Below are 8876 nucleotides of genomic sequence, written 5' to 3'. Positions count from 1 at the left end.
TCGTCAGTGCGGACAAGCATCAGAGTCCCAGGCTGAAGCACCCTGGCCCCTCGAGGGTGCACGTCCCCCCAGGGAGCTGGATGTTGGGCCTTCCTCATGTCAAACACACCGGGGCTCCCCGCCTTTCCAGAGGGGCTCTCCCAGGGAGAGGGTGCCGCGATCATGGGAAATCCAATCCGGGTGTGAAGTCAGCCCATTTTCCCTCGGGGGCGACCTCCTCGAAGGGTTCCCGGCTTTGTTTTACCTGCGTTCGTGCACAATATGCGCCCCCATTTTTAGAGGCAGGTTTATGAAGCTTCTGAGATTGCACAGATATGTAGCCTTTCTGAAACCATTATACTATATTTTTAAAAAAGGTTTATTTATTTATTTGAAAGGCAGAGAGAGAGAGAGAGAAAGAGAGAGAGAGAGAGAGAATTTCCATTCACTGGTTCACTCCCCAGATGACCACAATGGCTGGGGTTGGTCCTGGCCGAAGCCAGGAGCCTGGAACTCCATCCGAGTCTCCTGTGTGAGTGATAAGGGCCCAAGTACTTGGGGCATCTTCCATTGCTTTCCCAGGTGCATTGGCAGGGAACTGGATTGGAAGCAGCTCAGCTGGGACTCCAACTGTCACCCATATGGGATGACAGCATCACAGGTAGTGGCTTAACCTGCTTGCCACAACTTTTGTTCCTATATGAATTTAAAAAAAAAATAGACTTGATATTTTAAAGCAGCTTTCAGTTCACAGCAATATTGTGCAGAAAGTACAGAGGTTTCCCCAAACTCCCTGCCTGTATGCGTGTGTACCCTCCTCCACGGTCACATCTCCCACCAGAGGGTGCGTCTGTTAGAAGTGATAAACCTGCATCCACACGTCACTAACGCCCAAAGTCTATAGCTTATGTAAAGGTGTTGAATGCTCTCTGAGCTTTGACAAATGTACGGTGACACGCGTCCACCGCTACAGTATCAGACAGAGGAGTCTCGCTGTCCTGAGAGTCCTCTGTCCTCTGCCATCCCGCCGTCTCCATAGATCTGCCTTTTCCAGAATGTCATCGAGTTGGACTCACACACTCTGTGGTGCCACTGCACATCCAAGGCTGATTCAGCAGTGTGCTGTTGCGTAACCACAGATTCTTCAAAAGCGGTTTGGTGACGAAGAGCAGTTCGTGAACGTTGCAAGAAGTTGGTCGTGGCCGTCATCTGCAGGTTTGTAGCTGCCTCTGAAGCACTGGGCTCAACGTGGTTTGACCCATTGATGAGGCACTGTATTAGCCTTTCATTATTTTTCCCAGGTCCAGACACACTTGTATTTTTACTAAGGCTTATTTTTCTCTACTACTCCAAGATGGTTTTGATGGGTTTCTCCCCTCATTAGCGTTGTTAATCCATGGAAAACAGATAACTGACTCATCTTGCAGGCCCTGAAATTTCAAAAGTTTAAGGTTTTGTTAAAATTATTTTTGTTTACATATTTTATTTATTTGAAAGGCAGAGAGAGACAAACAGACAAAAGTCTCCCATTCACTGGTTCACTCCCCCAAATACCCACAAGAGCTGGATCTGGCTCAGGCCAAAGCCAGGAGCTAGGAAGTCAGTCCTGGGCTGCCAGTGGGTGGCGGGGACCCACGTACTTGAGCCATTGCCTAGTATCTCCCAGCATGCCTATTAGCAGGAAGCTGAAGTCCGGGGCAAACCTGGGACTCACCCAAGTACTCTGATACGGGATGTGAATGTCTTAACTGCTTGTCTGTAAGGTTAGATTTTTATTAGGCTCATAATTAGCTATTTTTTTTAAAAAGATTTATTTGAAAGTCAGAATTACAGAAAGAGAAGAGGCAGAGAGAGAGAGAGAGAGGGAGAGAGAGAGAGAGAGATCTTTCATCCGTTGGTTCACTCCCCAGATGGCTGCAATGGCCAGAGCTGCACCGATCTGAAGCCAGGAGCCAGGAGCTTCCTCTGGGTCTCCCACGTGGGTGCAGGGGCCCAAGCACTTGGGCCAGCCTCCACTGTTATCCCAGGCCACAGCAGAGAGCTGGATTGGAGGAGGAGCAGCCAGGACTAGAACCGACGTCCATGTGGGATGCCGGTGCTTCAGGCCTGGGCTTTTGTTAATTTTAAAGGCAGAGTTACAGAGCGGCAGAGGCAGAGAGAGAGAGAAAGATCCTCCATCTGTTGGTTCACTCTCCAGATGGCTGCGATGGCTGGAGCTGTGCTGATCCGAAGCCAGGAGCCTGGAGTTTCTTCCAGGCAGGTCTCCCACGTGAGTGCAGGGGCCCAAGCACTTGGGCCATCTTCCACTGCTCTCCCAGGCTACAAGAGAGAGAGATGGATCGGAAGTGGCGCAGTCGGGACTTGAACTGGTGCCCATACGGGATGCCAATGTAGTAGGCAACTGCTTAACCTGCTATGCTACAATGCCAACCCCTGAAATGAATCTTAAAAAAAAAATAATAACAACCACCCTATCTTCTATTTTTTTCTTAAGCAAGGTAAGCATTTTCCAGAGATAAAGGAATCATTTGGCTGCTAAAAGAAAATATTGAGACTAAGTTCCTTTTTACTGTGGGATATAAGGCTCTTGGAGGAATAAGACTTTTCTGTCTACTTACCAGGCTTATTGGAAAGATCAAATGATTTAAGATGGCTGAACTGTTCCAGAAAGCGCCGTGTGAACATAGCCACGAGGAGCATTCCGCGTGTTTGCCGGAGTAATTCTGAACACGAGGGCTGGCAAGTTTTTCTGCAGAGGGCAGAGGGTAAGTGTTTCAGGCCTTGGGGACCCTGAGATTGCTGTCCCTCCTACGCAGCTCTGCCCTCACAGAGACAGCAGCCGCGGGACGACAGGACAGGAGTGGGGCTGTGCTGTTTGCAGAGGAGTTTTATTTATAACTGCTTGTGGCCACTCACTGTCGTTGGCAGACTCTCAGAGTCTAAAAGAGACGGCCAATTCCTTAGGATCCAAAGAACGGCGAACAAATTGCCCTTAAAAAGCCAGGGAGGCATTTGAGAGAAGTACCTGCTGAGCCCTGCCTGAGAGATGGCCACACAGTGCTGCTCACCTGAGAGGTGGCCGCACAGGGCTGCTCACCTGAGGGGCGGCCGCACAGCGCTGTCCGTCTTACCACCAGGTCGATTTGACTTGGGTGATGTGCATGTGGGGTCTGCCTTGTCACAGGTATCTGGAGCAACCATGAGTCATCTTTGGTTCTTTAGATATGCATTCCTTGTCTGTTCCTAGAAGTGGAGGAAAACCCACGAACGAATACACAAACCATCTGTGAGTGGCCTTCAAGAAGTTCGTGGAAAATGTGTATTGTGGGAAATGATGCATACACTTTAATATTTTTTTTTTTGCACCCAGGCAAGAATTTTGGCACAGTGATGAAGACATGGCTTAGACACCCGCATCCCACGTAGAAGGCCTAGGTTCAAGTCTCACCGCTGCTTCTGATCCAGTTTCCTGCTAATCTACTCCCTGGGTGGCAACAGAAATGGCTCAAGGCTCTGGGTCCCTGCTACCCACTTGAGAAAGCCAGTGGAGTTCCAGGCTCCTGACTTGAGTCTGGCCCACCTCCTTCTACTGCAGGCATTTGGGACGTGAGCCAGTGAGTGGAAGATCTCTGTCTCTCTTTGTCTGCCTTTGTCTCTCTCTGTCTGCCTTTCAAATAAAATGAAACTAAATACATTTTAAAAACAAGTCAATTTTTTGCACTAAAATAAACTTTTTTAAAAAGATTTATTTTATTTATTTGAAAGACATAGTTACAGAGAGAGGTAGAGAGAGAGAGAAAGAGAGAGAGAGGGGTCTTCCATCCACTCCCCATATAGGCTCACGGCAGGAGCTGAGCCGATCTGAAGCCAGGAGCCAGGAGCTTCTTCTGGGTCTCCCATCTGGGCGCAGGGGCCCAAGCACTTGGGCCATCTTCCACTGCTTTCCCAGGCCATAGCAGAGAGCTGGATTGGAAGTGGAGCAGCCGAGACTCAAACCAGCACCTAAATGGGATGCTGGCACTGCAGGCGGCGGATTTAACCCAGTACACTTGGTTTAATTCCATTTTCTACAAGCTTCACCTTGGCATATGCTTGCCGTCGGGTTTCTTGCTAGGAATTTTTGGTACTTTGTAGAGGCGAGGGGATTCACACCATGGTCTGTGGGTGTAAGCTGAGGTGGGACTAGAGTGCTGAGTGGGGAGCCACAGGTCGGGGGAGGGGGCAATCACACACCTGCCAAGGGCCGTGGAAGGATGTTAATGACGTTGAAGCCCTGTTGGGTCTGAGAGCCTGTGGCTGGGGTCTGATGACCTGCAACTGAGAACAAACTCTGCATGTGATGTGTCAAGGAACACAGAACACGAGGTGAGACTGTTCTAAATAAAACAAGGAAGCAATTACAATGCAAGTCTTTAATGAAAATAATAATAATAAAAAACAGAATCTGCAGAAGCTGGACGTGGAGCCAGAGTTTGGGCTTCAGCGTCTGAAGTCTTCCCGGGCCGAGCACGGGGACGCACTGGCCTGCCCTTGCTGCACAGTCTCAGCTCCCGGTAAACAACCAGCTCCATAAATAACGGCCGAGGCGGGGCGGGGGCGGGGTGGGGGGGCAGATCTGTGCCTGCTGGGCTCGGGGCGAGGGTGTTTAATAATAGCCTTGACTTACCACAGCTCAGGCAGCAGCATCCTGCCCTGCAGAGCGGGCCTGTGGCTGGCCTCTGTGGTGGCAGCAGGTTAGACTGGATTTTTAGGCGAGATTCTGGCCATGAGAAACAGCACAGCAGGAGAGCTAAGCTGATGTGGGCCTCTGCTTCAAGTTCTGCCACTGAACAGTTTGTGACCTTGGCCAAGTTACTTAATTTCTGTGCATCTCAGTTTTCCTGGCGCTAAGGTCGCCTAGCAATCAAATGCTACGTAACTGGGAAGCACCAGAGATTGGTGTCAGCACAAGATAGAGACAGACACGGGTGCTATCACTGACCCAGACCCTCTCTTTGACCAATTTTGTTGGGCTCCTCTGAGCTGTCTTTTCAACTAGCCTTTGACCTTGGCTCTATCCTGTCTTTGACCTGCACGGCCCAGTCTTGGCAAAGACTCCTGCTAAGTCATCTCCCCGCCCTTGTTATCAGGCCAGATTCCTTATCCATCACCTTTGAGGTGTAAGTCCTTGGCCTGCCCTTTGCAAAAATCCTGTTAGGTCTGTGTAGCAAGAATCGCCCTACCCTGATGTCTCCTCCCAGTAGTTTCCCACCTACGGATCCCCTCCCTCTGCTTCTTGCCTATAAATCCCCACTGGTCCTTGTCACACTTGGAGTTGAGCCCGACCTGTGTCCCTTGTTGCCATGCCACCAGTGTTGTGATCTTGAATACTCTTCACACTCGGTGTCAGAATAATGTTGTTCAATCTGAACAAATAATTGAGAGGTTAACCCAGAAGAGAACCAAACACAATCGGGCAGAAAAATCCTCCACGGTCAACTCCACGCTATTCCAGCACCTGGACCAAAAGTCCATCCCAGGGCAGCTTCAGTAAGCACTTGTTTTGGTTTTGTTTACTTGCAAGTCAGACAGAGATAGAGAGGGAGCTCCTGTCCACTGGTTCACTCCCCAAATGCCCACAACAGCCAGGGCTGGGGCAGGCCGAAGCCAGGAGTCCAGGACTCAATCGGACTCTCCCACACGGGTGGCAGGAACCCATTAGGAGGAAGCTGGAGTTGGAATCTGATCCTGGATTCCAACCCAGGCACTCAGCGCAGAATGCAAAGCAGCATCTTGACTGCTGTGCCAGACGCCGGCCCCCGGAGGTGTTTGTTGAATGGCTAATTGCAGAGTGCCCATGGGACAGCACAACTAACAGAAGCCTGCGTACGTAAGGGCTGAACCCACGCCATTCCCTCAGCTCAGGAGGTGGAAGGTGTGGAGGAAGAAGGAAGCTGTGGGAGTCAGAGACCACGCTCAGCCCCAGGCCTGCCCTCACTCCCTCTCTGAGCCTTGTGCCCTCAATGTAAGAAGAACAGGCTGGGGCCGGCGCCGTGGCACCGGGCTAAGCTGCTGCCTGCAACGCTGACATCTCATATGAGCACTAGTTCAAGTTCTAGCTGTTCCATTTCTGACCCAGCTGATGCTAACCCGCCTGGGAAAGCAGCGGCAGATGGCTCAGGTACTTGGGCCCCTGCGACCCATTGGGAGACCTGAACGGAGTTCTTGGTCCTGGCTTTGACCTGTCCCAGTCCTGGCAGCCATATGGGGAGTGAAACAGTGGATGGAAGATTCTCTCTCTCTGTATCTCCTTCTCTCTGTAACTCTGCCCTTCAAGTAAATAAATATTAGAAAAAAGAAAAAAGATGAACAGGCTGGGTTTGGTGAGAGTTTTTTTTTTTTTTTTTCCTTACTGCAATCTGTGAAAGCTCTGTATGCTGTCCACACAGCCACAACAGCAGTTCCAGGAAATTATAATCATCCTTACACTATGGGATGTTCTCTGATATTTTCTTGGCTGCTTTATTCTCTTCTAACTTATTTTAGATCCTTTTTAAAATGCTATTTATAGCCAAAGAAATCATATTACTCACCGATAGGTCACAAACTGAAATCATGTTTATTTATTCATTTTTTAAAAAGATTTATTTATTTATTTGAAAGAGTTACAGAGAGGCAGAGGCAGGGGCAGAGACAGAGACAGAGAGAGAGAGAGAGAGAGAGAGAGGTCTTCCATCCGCTGGCTCACTCCCCAAGTGGCCGCAACGGCAGGAGCTGCGCTGATCGAAGCCAGGAGCTTCTTCCAGGTCTCCCACGTGGGTGCAGGGGCCCAAGGACTTGGGCCATCTTCTACTCATTTCTCAGGCCATATCAGAGAATTGGATCAGCAGTGGAACAGCCAGCTCTCAAACCAGTGCCCATATGGGATGCCGGCACTGCAGGCAGCGGCTTTACCTGCTATGCCACAGCACCGGTCCCAAAATCATATTTATTGCTCACCAATAGGTCACAAACTGAAATTCAGAACAACCCCTGGTAGGCGGGCCTGCCCTGCAGAGCGCCCCCTGGAGTCCTGCGCCGCCCGTGCGGTTCTGCCTCCACACCTCTGACTCCCCCACTCTGCAGTGCAGAGTGACCTCTGACTGCCCCACTCTGCAGTGCAGAGTGACCTCTGACTCCCCCACTCTGCAGAGGGAGGGAGCCCTCCTCCTCCCCCACCCTGACCCCTGCAGGAATTCAGGGAAGTGGAGGCGGGGAGGAGAGTCAGGGCTGAGCGCAAAGGGAAGGAAGCGGCTCCTGAACAAAGGAAGCCGGGAGCCGAGGCCTGGGCAGGGGTTGAGGGAAATGGGCCAGAGGGAGGGGCTTCCTGTTGCCCACTGGCTGGGTCACTGGAGATTCAATCAACGCCAGGGTCAGTGGCTTCAGTTTCCACTCTGGCAGGGGCCAAAGATTCCACCAGCCCTGACCTGCGACCCCGAGTTCCTCTCTGGCTTGGCCAGCGTTGGCAAGGACCCCGCCCGCGTCCCTCTTCCTTCACCCCACCGTCCCCTCCCCTGGAGGTGTCTGACCGCCCTGGCCTGCCTTCAGCAGGAATCTTGCGTCATCTCTGTCGACAGAATCCCTCTCATCCCTGATATTTCCTTTAGTAATTTTTCACTGGCTGCCCAGCTCCCGCGCTGTTGTTAGTGTTGAGCCCAACGGAAAAACACCATTGCAACCATCCCCCATGTCTGCACTCTGCCCTCCCCCCGCCCCGCCCCCGCCATAAAGTATCCTTGGCCATCTTAGCAAGTCTCATGCTACAGTTTGAACAAGATTTGGCTCTCAGCTTAGACAGCCCTTTAACCCCCCAAGTCCTATGCCAATGGCAGGTGGATTAATGTTAGTGGTTGATGGATTAAAGGACCAAGTTCTGGTTCTGGCTCTGTCTCATTCTGGCCATGTGACCTTGAGCAAGTCTGGGCCTTAGATTTTTGCATAAAATTATAAGATGGAGCTGCTCAGCTCTGGGCTTCTTGTGTGAGCCTACGTGAGACATGAACCCTGCCCTAACCTCTCTACAGTCCAGTTGGGAAGGAGACCCATCAGCTGAACTGGCTCATGACGCCATTCAGCTCTTTGGCCACGGTGGGGGTTCTTGGTGCGTAATCAGAATCAGTACTTATAAATGTCTACTGAATAGGTGAAAGGAAGCTAAAACCATCTCCACGTCAGAGCCCTCCCTGTGGACCAGACATAGAGTGAAACTTGGCACAAGTATTTTCTCATTTAATCCTCACAACTCTTAGTAGTAAGGGTTATAGATACGTACAGTTTTATATGTGGGAATACAACACAGTCATCCCCAGGAAGGAGGTAAGAGGAGGGGAAAGACCTGTCCATCATCCTTTGTGCCCTTTGTGACATAGCTCTATAAGGCAGAAGGCAAATCTCTCACCTCACCCCACAGTTTCCTCTTCCTGACTTTGTGCTTCTCCAAAGCACTTACTATGACCTGAAACTAACTATGTGTTTCATTGATATCTCCATGGGACTGTCTCTCTTTGCTAAAATATAGACTCTACGAGAGCAGGATCTGTGTTTTGGCCGCTTCCATATCCTCAAGTGCTTAGAACAGTGTGTGGTACACACTAGGGGCTCATCCTGCGAGGCCTGCGCACAGTGGGATGGTGGGGTGACGGCGCTCTTGGACAGGAAGTACCAGAGACAAGTTTCAGTGAACATGTCTATTTTATTAATGATCAACCTTTAAAGGGCAGGCAGAAGGGGCGGAGCTAATTCAGGGCAACACTAATTCTATAGGATAAAACTGATATTGGCACTGCTGTGCTGCTCCAATCAGCTTGAAGGTCACGTAGGCTACCGTAGCTTTCCAGGCAGTCCTAATGGGCCTGGGCCATACCCGGGAGCCATACCCG

The 8876-nt window shown here is 50.7% G+C and overlaps 1 long non-coding RNA gene across 1 annotated transcript; it reads right to left on the bottom strand.

Annotated features, from left to right (window-relative positions):
* Positions 1 to 1771: 1771 nt before the first annotated feature.
* On the bottom strand, positions 1772 to 4832 carry LOC138850712 (uncharacterized). Its single transcript, XR_011390845.2, has 5 exons — positions 4646 to 4832; positions 4213 to 4296; positions 3077 to 3222; positions 2598 to 2728; positions 1772 to 2298 (listed from the first exon to the last, which is right to left on the bottom strand). It is a non-coding gene; the product is annotated as an uncharacterized LOC138850712 (long non-coding RNA).
* Between the last annotated feature and the right edge of the window lie 4044 nt (positions 4833 to 8876).

The sequence above is a fragment of the Oryctolagus cuniculus genome, chromosome 7 (genome assembly GCF_051225735.1).
Source record: "Oryctolagus cuniculus isolate XC-2025 breed Fujian yellow rabbit chromosome 7, ASM5122573v1, whole genome shotgun sequence".
In the NCBI taxonomy this organism is placed as follows: Eukaryota; Metazoa; Chordata; class Mammalia; order Lagomorpha; family Leporidae; genus Oryctolagus; species Oryctolagus cuniculus.
This window is presented reverse-complemented; position numbering and strand designations above follow the sequence as displayed.